The sequence below is a fragment of the Xenopus laevis genome, chromosome 5S, assembly GCF_017654675.1.
Source record: "Xenopus laevis strain J_2021 chromosome 5S, Xenopus_laevis_v10.1, whole genome shotgun sequence".
NCBI lineage: Eukaryota > Metazoa > Chordata > Amphibia > Anura > Pipidae > Xenopus > Xenopus laevis.
This window is the reverse complement of record NC_054380.1, coordinates 27,168,331-27,182,681: the sequence shown is the minus strand read 5'-3', so window position 1 is coordinate 27,182,681 and position 14,351 is coordinate 27,168,331. Positions and strand designations below refer to the sequence as shown.

General features: G+C 40.1%; 1 protein-coding gene across 1 annotated transcript in view; it reads left to right on the top strand.

Moving 5' to 3' along the window:
- Positions 1 to 14,243: 14,243 nt before the first annotated feature.
- The window catches only part of pak5.S (p21 (RAC1) activated kinase 5 S homeolog), a 52,214-nt gene continuing 52,106 nt past the window's right edge, over positions 14,244 to 14,351 (top strand). The window contains exon 1 of the mRNA XM_018265092.2: positions 14,244 to 14,346. The gene's annotated coding sequence lies outside the window, so the exon portion shown is untranslated. The remainder of the gene's footprint in view (positions 14,347 to 14,351) is intronic.

Genomic DNA, 14,351 nt, shown 5'->3' with positions numbered 1-14,351 from the left:
CGGGACCTGTTATCTTATATTGTTACAATTACTTATTTGCTTATCTCAGCTGTGGCTGTTCTGGGCTCTCTGCCAAAAGCCAATTAAGTTAGAAACATTGTTTCTTTTTCTGCCTGTTCAGTACAGAGAAATCAGGACTTTACAAATGAGGGACTGCCGGTTGAGCTGTCAAAAGAGGGACTGTCCCTCTAAAAACGGGACAGTTGCGAGGTATGTTATTGTTATTGGATATGTTTGATTATATGCTAATAGGGTCTCTGTGGTGGTTGTATCGCACCCCAGTTGTGTTGACTTCTGAGTGGAAGTGGTACCATTTTTAGGGTGGAAACTGTGTAGGAACCACAGGGGTGGCTGCCATATTTACTTGCCCAAGTTTGTAAGGGACACATTTATTGCACAGCAGAAGGAAAGGGAATATGGACCACTAGGCAGATCACTTTGTAGAGATACTTGAAAGCATTGTCGGACTGGCCCGGCGGGACACCGGGAAAAAATCCGGTGGGCCCCAATCCTTATGGTCCTCGCCGAGACACACCCCTTTTTTGGAGCTGAACAGTGCCATCAGCGCATGCGCGTGGTGCCGTTCGCGCATGAGCGCCTTCATGCGTGCGCGTCGGATTAGCGGGAGGGGCCGGAGGGGGGCCCTGGACAGCAGTCCAGGTGGGTCCCGGGCCCCCCAGTCCGACACTGCTTGCTGCCATTTATTCACCTGCATAGATGCTGGACTGGCCCAAACAGAACTGGCAATGAGGACATTTGCTTTGGGCAATGCTAAGATTCTGATACTCTTGCACAAGTTGGTTGGTTGGTTTTCCCAGTAATGGGTGGTTTTTAGCCATTAATAATAATGCCCCAGAATCAAATGATATGTAAATGGACCATGAATAGTGATGGTCAAATTTGTCCCATTTCGCTTTGCCATGAATTTCGTGAAACGGCGATTATGACACCGGTGTCAAAATCGTGACGCTGGCTAATTTTCGCCGCAAATTTATTCGCCGGTGGCGTAACGGGCAAATTCGCGCCTGGCGAATAAATTCGCCCATCACTAACCATGAATACTGTATATGTTGCACAAACTTTAGAAACTACAGTATATTAATCAGCTTGGGAGCAGAGTCTGGTAAACATTATGGTAGTATGCTGGAGTCCTCTAGTGACCAAACAGAGGTACAACCATATATACTTAAATAATTTTCCAGAACATGCTAGTAAGTAAAAACTTTAGTTTATTACATCAATATTATAAAAAACATTATTCAAGAATCCCCTTATAGCGCCTAACGCGTTTCATGCTTACCTAGCGCTTAGTCATAGGCAATATCTGTCTAATCAGTTCCTTTTTATTCCTTAAAGGGATCCTGTCATCGGAAAACATGTTTTTTTCAAACGCATCAGTTAATAGTGCTACTCCAGCAGAATTCTGCACTGAAATCCATTTCTCAAAAGAGCAAAAAGATTTTTTTATATTCAATTTTGAAATCTGACATGGGGCTAGACATTTTGTCAATTTCCCAGCTGCCCCTGGTCATGTGACTTGTGTCTGCACTTTAGGAGAGAAATGCTTTCTGGCAGGCTGCTGTTTTTCCTTCTCAATGTAACTGAATGTGTCTCAGTGAGACATGGGTTTTTACTATTGAGTGTTGTTTTTAGATCTACCAGGCAGCAGTTATCTTGTGTTAGGGAGCTGTTATCTGGTAACCTTCCCATTCTTCTTTTGTTTGGCTGCTGGGGGGAAAAGGGAGGGGTTGATATCACTCCAACTTGCAGTACAGCAGTAAAGAGTGATTGAAGTTTATCAGAGCACAAGTCACATGACATGGGGCAGCTGGGAAATTGACAATATGTCTACCAGTTTTTGCCAATTCTGTATGCGGATGGCAACTTCTGCACTGCTTTAGGTCCAGGGATAAACGATGTGGCAAGACGGGCCTATACTCTTGGCGACTTGCTGTCTCCGATTCTGTATAGGGAAAACAAAAATAAAAAGCAAGATGATTTTCTGAGATTCAGCGGGTGCTTTAAGTGTGGTCATAACCGCTGCATTACATGCAAGTACCTAAAAACCCCAAAAGAATTTAGCTCAACTGTGACAAAAAATGCATATAAGATTAAACAATATATAAATTGTTGCAGTAAAGGAATTATTTATCTCATTACATGTACTAAATGTGGTAAACAATATGTGGGCTGTACCACTAGATCACTTAAAGAACGTATCAGAGAACACATTAATCAAGTGAGTAATACCAAATTAAGCAGCAAAACCAAGGAATATAATGGGAGTAATTTACAGTACTTCTCTATAGGGGATAGAACAAATTAAGACAGGTATTAGAGGAGGAGATCTCTTTATGAAACTAAAGAAAAGGGAGGTTTATTGGATTTTCCATTTACAAACTAGGTTGCCATTTGGATTGAACTATGCTTTTGATGTAACTTGTTATATTTAACTACATTTGTATGAATAAATGTTTTATTGTATAAATTATATTTTAAATACCCCGTAACATGGATTATTTAAAACGTAGATCATTCAAGGATTACTAAAACCATTAGCCCTGTGTATAATATATGGCATTTGTAACACATGTGTAAGATTGTCATTGGCTTTATTGTGGGGAGGGACTATGAGAGCTAGTATTTAAGGAACAAAAAGGAACTGATTAGACAGATATTGCCTATGACTAAGTGCTAGGTAAGCATGAAACGCGTTAGGCGCTATCGGGGATTCTTGAATAATGTATATTATAATATTGATGTAATAAACTAAACTTTTTACTTACTAGCATGTTCTGGAAAATTATTTAAGTATATATACTGTATATGTGTAACTATGACATCAGTAGTAATACAGCATCCATGTCCCATGAGAAGCAGTACAGTAATAGAGGCATCACTATTGTGCAAAATTGCTGTAATGGTGTCAGCCAGACCATCTAACCACTGCAGGCAGAGCAAACCCCTCTGCTTGGGACAGAGTACAGCCCACTTCAGGATATCCTAACGAAGCTTCCCACAATACATTTTGTTATTGTTATACAGGCAGAAAATAAGCACCCAAAGAGCCCCCATTAATAAGATGTGTGTATCTCTTGCAGAACAACATTTGGCTGCCTGGCTCTCATGGGGGCACCTAATGAACTCCACGGAACTCTGAATACAGACCTACTCAATAAGGAAAAATCATACAAGTCTGAACATATATGGCTGCCCCTTCATAAACTCTCAGAGGTCTTGAAGAAAATAGTCTGCTTGGCTATTGGAGGAGTTGACTTTAAACTACAGTTCTATTAAAAATGCCAATAGAGTGCACTGATTTTACAGAAGACTATGGATAGGTGTTATTGTTGAAGGAACAGTTTACACCCCTTTTTTACATGAGCTGAATAAACAGGGCCTGTGCTCAACATACTTTTTGCGTATTGTTTTACCTATTTGTATGGTTTCTTTTATTTATAGCACTAAACAAGAATGTGAATTAGTTTCAGTGTTGCACTTCTGTCACTTCCTTATACTGAAGAAACGTGCTGATAAAACGTATTAACAGTCCACTGAGAAGCCCCTGATAATGAGCTGCTCAAAGGCTGATGCTTAAAGTGGGGGAGGGTTTGTTTGTTCAAAGATAAATAATGGGGCACTTAATAAATTGCCCTGTTTTTAAAGCAAGTTACTTTTCTACAAAGAAAAATGTAAATAATGAAATGGCTTACATGCTATGGTTCCTCAGAACTGATGGAAATAAATCTAGATAATAGAAAAAGTCAAGCCAAAGTTAATAAAGTGAATAAAGGCCACTCCACAAGGGAATTAGGCATGGGAAGTGAGCCAGACTATTTTTTCCCACTAGATGGCAACAAAGTCCACATAATGAAATGGTAACTAAGTAACTATTTTTTTTTCCACCCATTCTCTATATAAAGGGCATTTTGACTGCACAATTTAACATGGGGAAATGTTCTGCAGCCCAGTAAATTATAGGGGAACAAACTGGTCTGCGTCTTATACTGTACAGGTTCCTTAGTAAACTTCCAGCCATATTTATATATAAAAAGCAATATATTCATACCATTTCAGCTCAGGTTTTGGCAAAGCATTTTGCGGTATAAAAACATACTGGAGTAGGTGGTGGTGGCATCATTATGTTTGACTGCATTTCATTAAAAGAGAGGAAAAATAGATGGTGCAGAATACAGAAAAATACTGCACGAACACTAAATACTTCGAACTTCCAATATTTGATTTATTAAAAGGGTTGAACTTGTTTCCAAACATTCCAATAGCAGCCTCCCTTGCCTTTCATTGGAGTGGCCATTAATTTACAGATGGAGCCACTGCTCCGAACCTCGTGAGGTTCTTGGCAAAAGACATCTGAAAGTTATCAAACTCCACTTCATATGAAAAGTTCTCCTGACGCACCTCTCTCTTTTTCATTTGATCTGCAGTGGTGGGTAGTGATCGGCGAATCTGTGCCGTTCGCTTCCCCATAAAAATCCGCGAATTTACCACGAAAAGCTTTGTAGTCAATAGGCATCAGAATAATTTTGACTCGTGTCAACTTTGACCTGCAACAATTTTTATGTGTCCGACAATTTTGACGCACATCAATTTTTCGCCATGAATTGTCGCTGCAGTTTCAAAAATGAATTCACTTGTGGTCGAAACGTGGAAATTCGCTGCAACAGAGTCTTCCATTCCGCCTTTATAAAATATCAGTTTCATCATATAATTAATAGTAACTTGCACAAGTCAGAATCAGTCCAATAACCCATGTGGACTCTAATTCTAGAGTAACTGAACTGTTCCAATAAACTGCTACTTGGTTGCTATGGACTGCTGCACCTAGATGACCTTTGGCCATTTTAGTACTTCCCTGCATAAAGTGCAAACTATGTTTTTTGGCTGCAATTACTTGTTCTCTTGACTGCACTACTGATGTTACGATGTAAGTATCCAATAAACCAATGTTCCCTTTAAGCAGCGTTACCAGCCAGGCTTGTAGAAATTATAGTTTATGCCTATTTTACAATTAGGGTGAAGAGATAGAGGAAGGAAATAGAAAGGCTGGTAATTTCACAAAAGTTGCCAACCCTAAATATAATAGTAGCCCAGGTTTTAAAGGCTGAGGTCCACCTGCCCCAATACACCTGGCTCAGCCTGGGCACTTGCTAAAGCTAAATTATTAGAACTTAAGCTAATTTTTAATAAAGCCTAATAATGGTTTAAGGGGGCCTTATTAATATGAAAGTGATGGATATTTTCTGCACTGCTTAGTAGCTGTTGGTTAGACCCAAAACCCAAAGTCAAAAGCTGCTCAGAAAGTGTAGAACAAAGTCCATTCAGTCACAAAAACAACTAATGGACATAGGAGAAGTGTCCCCCATTAAGTATTATTTCTTTTTCATATTGATTTGGGTACAATACAAAGGTAATCTCCACTTGTTTCTACTGCAGTTATCATGTTGTTAAGTTGAATGATGCTGCTCTTTTTCTCCTTTGGAGTAACAGCTGGTTTCGTTTCAATCATCTGCAAAGTTTGTATTTGCAAAAACATAGAAGAAAGGAAAGTAAAGAAGCCTGAGTTTTCCGATATATAGATTTCAGGAAAAAAACAATTTCATGGTAAAATTGTTCAAAGTGCTCTTTTAAGCCATTTTGCAATTTATGTCCATCAAGTAAAAAGTCCTTCCTTCTGAAATGGTCCCCTGACGGCAGAGCTAACCAGGAGGTGGCGCTGTGGTTTCATTCCCATTATATTAGCAGTGTAAAATATATGTGTGCCTTGCAAAACTGACATGAATTTGTTCTGAGGGTTTAAAGCACACCTGTCACCAGACAGAAAAAGCTGTATAATAGAATAAACATAAAATCCAAATTATTTTTGTTATTAAAACATCCATACCTGTTAAAAAATTTCGGCAGTTAATCATATATTGCCTGTTCCTCCTCTATGCCTTGTAGATGCTGCTTTTTCTGAGGTTTCTAATTCAGTGATAAACAAGGATAAAAGTGAGGCTTTGTGGGTTGGAGAGGAAGGGAAATCCTTTGCCATTCCTTATAAAAAAGCACAGTAATAAGATACTTGGTATTACCTTTGGTCCTGATGATATGACTCAAAATAACTGGGAAGAGAAGTTCAGAGAAAGTGAGATCATGGAAGAATTGGAAATGATCGTACAGCAAAAAGATCCAGGCGATTAAGCGATTCTTGCTCCCCCTGTTCATATATATCAGCTTTGTATATCCTTTGCCTGATAGTTTGGTTCTAAAGTTACAAGTCTGTTCTTTCAGTTTTTGTGGGGTAACCATCTGAATATCATAAAGAGGAATGTGGCGTATCTCCCTAGGAAAGCTGGGGGGCTGGGGACGGTTTGTCCTGAACTGTTTTTTAATCTTTTGTTCTTGTCTAAAAACCTTAGTTTTCTAAAAATGGATAAGGAGTGCCAATGGGGAGTTCTGTTTCAGAAACGGATTAGTGATTTTTTCAGCGTTTGGGTCATTGGAGACAGAATCAAGAGGATGGTAGGTAAATATAAGCAGTTTGCAGGGTATGCTCAGCAGTGCATCCACATACTAATAAAGTGGAAGATATTGTACCAAGAATTTTTACAGTATGATAGAAAGTCATTGTATAAAACTCTTTTATGTAAATATGAAAGTGCTGAGCTGTTATTGAGGGAATGCCCTTCAGCTATAGTCCCTAATGCTATCAGTTAATAGCCCCAATTAATAGCCCCAGAGTCCCGGCTAAGATGAGGGATGTCATTTGGTTGTGTTTCCATGGGAAGATGTATGTCAGGGCAAATGTAAAATGTAAAGGCAGAAATGAAGGGAACTGCCCCAGAGATGAGTGTCCGGGAGAATTAGAGACAATGAGCCACTTTCTGTGTGAGTGTTCCTTTAGCAGGAAAGTCTGGGAGGAACTGGCAAAGGATTTAAAGCTGCCTCACGTCACTGGTCAGCCTTATGCCCAGCTGGTACATGGGGATTTCAAACAGTTCAAAGACCTTAATAAAAGCACTTTGTTTGTACTAAATACTATAGTTATTTATCATCTGTGGAACGCCAGAAATCTCAAATCTGTAATGCAAATATTTTTGTCCATTGAATCTTTTAAGAGGTTGCTATTTCATGATTTAAAAGATGTTTGTATGAAAGAATCTAATACTGATCACTGGAAAAATATGGATTTGTCTGTTCTGATAATGCAGATAATGCTAGTTAGTCTTTAGATTTAAGATACAGAAGTCAAGGGTCCCTCTGTGGGTGTGCTAGCCCACCACCACGCAGATTACTGTCATAGTAAAAAATAATGTTAAGGCAAACTACCCCTTAATAAAGAAAACTACATTTGCTTATTGGGAATCCAGCTATTATGTCCATGTACATGGCTTGTGGGCGTTTATGCAAAGGTGGGTATTTTGGGTTAATGGGCGCACAGCTCTCTGTCCTCTTACGTGATCACAATCGCTTTGGATGTCTCTCAATAGCCACTGGTCTTCTTTCTGTGTTTTTTGACAGTGCACAGTTGACTTGTGTCCTTGGTGATTGCAATTCATATAAAGTTTCAACCGCACACCTGTAGTTCACTTCCACTGCCCTGGTGGTGCTGGCCCTCCGTTGACCCGGGCCGGGTTCCTTAGCAACAACAAACGTATGGAAACGGATCCGCACACACACAAGTATTTGTAGTCAGGGAGCTTACCACTTTTATTTTGCTACCACGATATCAACATTTCGGGGGGGGATAAACCTCCCTTTCCGTTTCCATACATTTGCTCTTGGTGATTGGAAGCCACAATTAAGTGGAACAGATTGTTCCAGATGATCAGGGTTAGGCTTTTCTCACATTTATTGTTCCGTGGGAGATTCCGTTTTTGGTACCAGCTTTGTTTTGCAGATTTGTTTTGTGTTTAGCAAAGCCTAGAGCACAAATTAATGGCCTTCCACTTAGTGAGAATACAGGGTTGGTCCTCTTTTATTTACTCATTTATTTGTTATTGCTGTTTTTGACATGAGGCAAAATGAGAACCTTGACTTAGACAGCACTCCACCAACAAACAAATCACTCTGATATCTTTAAGGGACACATTTAAATTGTGATCTCTGCACTAGTGATGCTGCCCCCTCCAAAGTAAACTTGGGGTGGCATTAGGGCTGCAGTCTCAGGCAGCAGCATTCCCTGCAGTCAAGAAAGCCAAGAAAGCCTTAATAGGCACCTATGCATTTCACTCAAATATATTTAAAGGGCACCTGTCACCTAAAAAATACAGTTCAATAGTATTTTTCTAAGAAAAGTTCTCTGGGAGAGAGCTCTCACTGTGGTGAGCCAAGTAGGGGGTAACACATCCGTATAATGAGTGAGTGCCCCAGTTTGAATGTGATGTGCATGGATAAGATGTAGGATCAGGTAGAAGGGATAACTATGTCACACACTGGGAGCTGAGACACCCACTCATTATGCGCCTAGGCGAAGAGGAAAGGTCTTGAGCGTGTCCAGCCTGGGTTAGGATGAGAAGGGAGACATACAGACAGGGCAGTGGGAAATAAACCTTGTTGTGAAACTATGGATGAAGCCAGACATTGCATTTTCATCAGCTACAGTGATCCACAACCAGTAGCTCGTGAGCAACAAGTTGCTCTTCAACCCCTTGGATGTTGCTCTCAGTGTCCTCAAACCAGGTGCTAATTTTGGAATTCCATGCTTGGAAATAAGTTTTAATTGCATAAAAACTAAGTATAGTGCCAAGCAGAGCCTCATGTAGGCTGCCAATCCACATAGGGGCTACCAAATAGCCAATCACAGCCCTTATTTGGCATACCAATGAACTTTTTTATGCTTGTGTTGCTCCTAAACTCTTTTTACATTTGAATGTGGCTCATGGGTAAAAAAGGTTGGGGACCCCTGAGCTACACGATGGCAGCCACCTGTCACTGTGCACATAAGGTGGATTTTGGCTATTTGGCATTTTAATTGGAACAGAAAGCTCCACATCTGGCATTAGCCTAATGGGGAAATCTAAATAAAAAGCACAATGCTTGCACCTGCCCTAAAAACTAATAGCAATCAATAAGCAGAGAGCAGTTGCTATTCAAAAGAAGACTATCCCCCCTCTGAGTAATCTATTTCTGTCTACAGGCAGGATTTCAGTTAAGCATCGAGAGCAAATTGATTTCACAAACAATTCTGTGCTTTTCATTGATTATATTTAGAAAGTTTTTTTTAATTTCCATGAGTTTGTCTAGTTTGTTTTTTTTTTCTCTTCATGCTAGTTCCCCTTTAATCAAAACACTGAAATCACTGACTGCCTTATAACCAGCATACGCTATGTCCAGTTCTTTTTTCATATAGATATATAAATGTATTTATCTCTGTAGCACTGTCCTTAACATTACAAAAAAGCTAACAAAGAAAGCAAATTTAAAGGAGCAAAAAGGAAAAGGTTATGGGAGCACTCCATGGCTAAATACTAAAATACAATGGAAGTGCTACTGATCTGGCCAAATTAACTACAGAAATAGAGAAAAAGAAGAGAGGTTGATCAATGCACATTCCCTGGTCCACTGTCACATAAGTAATCTATGCAGAGGCAGGTATTTACAAAGACAGGGTTTTTTTTACAAAATTATGATCATAAAATTGATAAGCCACCATACCACTTCACAGTGGCGGAACTACCGGGGGTGCGAGGCCCCCCCGGCAGTCCGTTCGCCGCTGAAAATTCGGCCAAATGCGGCCGTACGGAGGGGGGCGAGGCCCGGCTGCGCGTCACGCACCAGGGCCTGCCCCCCTCTAGGATCGATACTGCCACTTCAAGTTAAAAACCCATATGGGTCATAATACCCAATTGCTAAAGCTTCCTGGCATAAAAGCATTACCTGAAATAAAGGAGAACTAAATTCTAAAACAAATTTGGGTAGAAATGCTGTAGTTTATATACAGAACTTACCGTACAGAGGTCCAGCAGCCCTATAACAGAAATAATTAATACTGTATCTACAAATTTGTTTACAGCAACTCCTTGGTTAGGTGATCTAATTAGGTCACCTTATAAGTGTCAGTGGCACATCACATGGTCATAGCTCACATTAGACCTTTTTTTCAAGGAACAGTGCAATATGGACCCAAAATGGACAAGACTTTGTTGGGAAATGTGTAGGGTTTGGACGGGGCAAGGGGCATAGTCCTTCATTTGAGAATTCATGCACCTGCTGAGCTTATGGTTCAAAGACAATGATCAAAAATTAGAAATTGAGCTTAAATCTATATTTTGTTAATAACAAGAACAAGTTATCTTGTCCACACATCCAGGGATAGAACCCACATTTACAAATAAACCATGTTTACATGGACAGGACTTGCCAGTGGAACGCCTTGCTAATTTGGCACCATAGGCAACAGATGCCCCCTTACTTTTATTCCTCCCACCCCTGCTGTGAAATCAAGGTCTCTATTTGTTTGGGTCCATTAATGGCGGGATGCAACTCGGTGCGATTCGATTTCTGAAGTTGCCCGGAGTTTCTTAGTGAGGCAACTTTGGAAAACGAATCGTGCAGAGTGCCATCCCGCAGGCGATTTACATTTTAGCCAGTGGGAAGGCAGGGGAGGCAGTTCGGGGAGATTAGTTGCCCCGAAGAAGAGGAGATTTGTTGCCGGGCGACTAGTCTCCCCGAATCTGCATGTGTGCCCTGACCCTAACTCTCAGCCAGACCTTTGCTGATTTCTAAGCAGCAGGATCCTTTCCCATACAGGGCTTGTGGATCTCTAGTGGATATAGGAGTCATCTGGCTACAGGGGTGTGGGGATAGGCAAGTGGGATTTAGATTTTAAGAAAAGGTTCAATTGATCACAGGACCTCCAGTGTCTTGGGATCCATCCAGAGCCCCAGATAGTCTTATCAATTATAATAACATATAATACAGAAAGGATACTGTCATTGTGGCTACATGAACAGAGGACACAATTGTTGAGGTGTAACTTGACTGTATGCAAGCATGTACAGTATGTTATTATCTATAGTGACAGGAAAACCATGCAGTGATAAAAGACTTACACAATGGGGTGTGTTAAGATGAACAATAAGTGCATATATCACTTCTTATAGTATGGTGAATGTATTAATTTAATCAGGATGCTTTAAAACCAAAAGCAAGATATCGTGTTACATAAGCTTTCAGATCTGCACAGATTTCTTCATCGGATGTCACCAGCTGATGTGAAAGCTTACGTAAGAGTATCCTAATTCATGGCTAGGCATTTAACCCCTTGGCTGCCACCAACTTTGATCTTGCTGCACAGCAAGGTGCAACAAAATGAGAATATTCAGAGCTGGCAGTTGATTACTTGACAGCCAGTTCTGTAGATTATAATATCTATGCCAGGTAAGCAGTTAAAGCTATATCATTTTCTGTGTGCAAGTTTTGTATAGTCACTTTGAAGATCTGTCCTGCTGTACAATGATGTGACCATGCCACTTGGATCATGTTCTGAATGGGTTAACACTATATATATATATATATATATATATATATATATATATATATATTGATCTATGGTTGTTATTGGGTTACAGATCTGAAAAGAGGAGCATATTTTTAGAGTTTTACATAAGCTTTTCTTGGTTGTATGAGTAGCATATCAAAGGCTTAGGTTTTCTGTGCATAATAACATAATACGTTTCTAGTGTGATTAAAATAGAAGTGCCCGGATCTGCTCTGTTCTGTCTCTGATGGGCTGCAAAATCAATGAGCATATTATAAGAGCACTTATGTCTTTAGAGGACCTTCTATAAGAAAAGCCTGAAATTTGAGAACTTAAATGTTCAATATTCAGACTGTCAATGTCAGCACAATTTCTACATCTTCTATGCATTTTTTTTTTAGCTTGCCATTTATTGCAGATGCTATGTAACGCCATAACTGGTCTTTCTAACGGAAGAGATGTCAAACTCATTGCCCTCAAACTAGTGTTTACAGCAACCCTCAGAATAAGCAGCATTGCCCTGGGGATGCTGGGAGTTGTAGTTTGCAAGCTGCAAGCAGGGAGATTGAATCTGTATGTAATCTTTATCTACTATTTACTCTAACTATCAATTATCTATCTATATCTATCATCTATCTATAATTTATCTAGTTATCATCTATCTATCTATCTATCTATCAATCTATCATCTATATATCATCTATCATGAATCTATCTATTCATCCATCCTCCATCCATCTATCGATTTGTCTGTCTATCCATCCATCTGCCATGTATCTGTCTATCATCTATCTGTCTGCCTGTCCGTCCATCCTTCTGTATGTCTATTCATTTATCAAATACCTATTAATGTATCTATATGCCCGGTATCTATATCATGTATCTATCTGGTTGTCCATCCATCCTTCTGTCTGTCTATCCATTTATCATCTATCCATTGATCTTTCTATCTATGTATCTGTCTCTTTAGGCTTTCAGTGTTCACATTCAGCCTTGGCCGGAATTCCACTTATAAGTTAAAAGCACAAAACAACAGTCGTCATACACTAGTTGTATAGAAGCACAGAGTAGGGCAAACACTGTTTTAAATCCAACTGAAAGTTTATTCAGGTCAATGCTCAGAAACCAAACAGATATACAGTGCTAAAAATATAACATGACCACTATCCCTGTTGCCTTCACCCAGCTCCTGATGGATACAGTAGATACAGATTTATACAGTAGATAAAGGTTGATACAGTAGATCAGACAGGGCTGTTCTGGCCCTGCCATTTATAGTTTACCTATTTTGTGTTACCAACCTGCAATTGCTAGCTCAGCTGTTGGATTTACAGGGAGTCAGTGTAATGGGAAAGGGGGGGGGGTATAATAAAGAAAGGCCAGTATTGGCAGCTAACTTTACAGTCTGGAGGCTTTCTACATGACCCCATTGAAGGCATTCCCTGTTAGTTTTCTATTTGTAATTATATACTGTATCATTAAATGCGTGACAAGGGAATGACAGTGTTACTCCAACTTTGTTCGTTTATAAGGGGTTATTGCATATCCAGCTCGCTAACAGAAGCTGCATTTAATAAATATACAGTAATCACTATAATAAATGTTGTAAAACAACAATCCGGAAGACAATCATAGGTAATGTGGATCGCATTGCGGCTGAGGCGAACAATGACCCTAAAAAGTTTTTTAAGTATATTAATAGTCAAAAGATGCAGGTTGAGAGTGTTGCTCATTTAAATAATGGAGACAGTATGGTTGTAACAGATACAGAAAAGGCAAATGCGCTAAATTAGTTCTTTTCTTCAGGGTATACAATAGAGTAGTCTGAGTTGCCAGTCACTTCATAGCTGCACTTTATTTTCCCCAGACTAGGAGTTTGTCAATAACACTGGAGAGCTAGTTCCAGCAATATTTCCTTTAGTCCGGTATCCGTATGGTCCATGGCTTGAAGGTCTCTGACTATTTTTCTAATATTGTTCAGTTGTGGGTTGTAGGTAACTACAATAGAGACCCTGGTGTTTTCTGTATTTTCTTTGCACTTGCAGAGATCTGAATAAATCATAAAAATTCAGCACATTTTGCTTGGTGAGTGCCATCTGATTTCTCTTTGTTATTGCTACATGTATGGAACTGAAGAGCAGCAAAGTTCCCAGATAGACAAATCACATAATAAATATATACAGAATCATATCAGGACCAAGAGCTAAAGTGCTATGTGGAAAGGAGGTCCCTGCCCCGTAGAGCTTACATGAAAATGCAATGAAATGCAATTAAATAATTGGGAGAAATGATTGGGGGCTGCAGGCACCCGTAACACAAGTAAAAGTAGTGAACAGAGGGAAAGGATTGTGTTTGTTGCCATGCTAGTGTTACACTGAGGAGATACACCTCCCAAGCTTGTCACTGCCCTAAGGCCCCTATCGTCTTCTTGAAGCGTCACTGCGGTCACATGTACGGAAAGCATTTTAGGACATCATCAGGAGAACCCATGCTCCTGCGTGCATTCTGCTAAAGAAGAAGTATGCAGACTCGCCTCTTATTATACTTACTTATCCAAAGAGGCTGCAGTCACACCTCCGTGCTGCCCACATATGCTGTTGCAATCTCCCCCCTTGTGGCTCATTACTCAGCCCTCCCTCCTCAGTCCTCAGTATAAAAGCTCTCAGCCATCAGCCTGGCGTACGAACTGAGGTCTAAGTGGGGGGGAGGCTAAGAAGGGAGGGATGAGAGCTGAGGAGGGAGGTCTGAGGATGGAGAGCTTTTATACTGTGTACTGTGCACTTGTACTCTCGCGTGATGAGACTTGTGACATGGGGGTTGGCTGTCAGAGAAGATGCGAGGAGCTGGATATTAACAGCGTTGCGGTAGG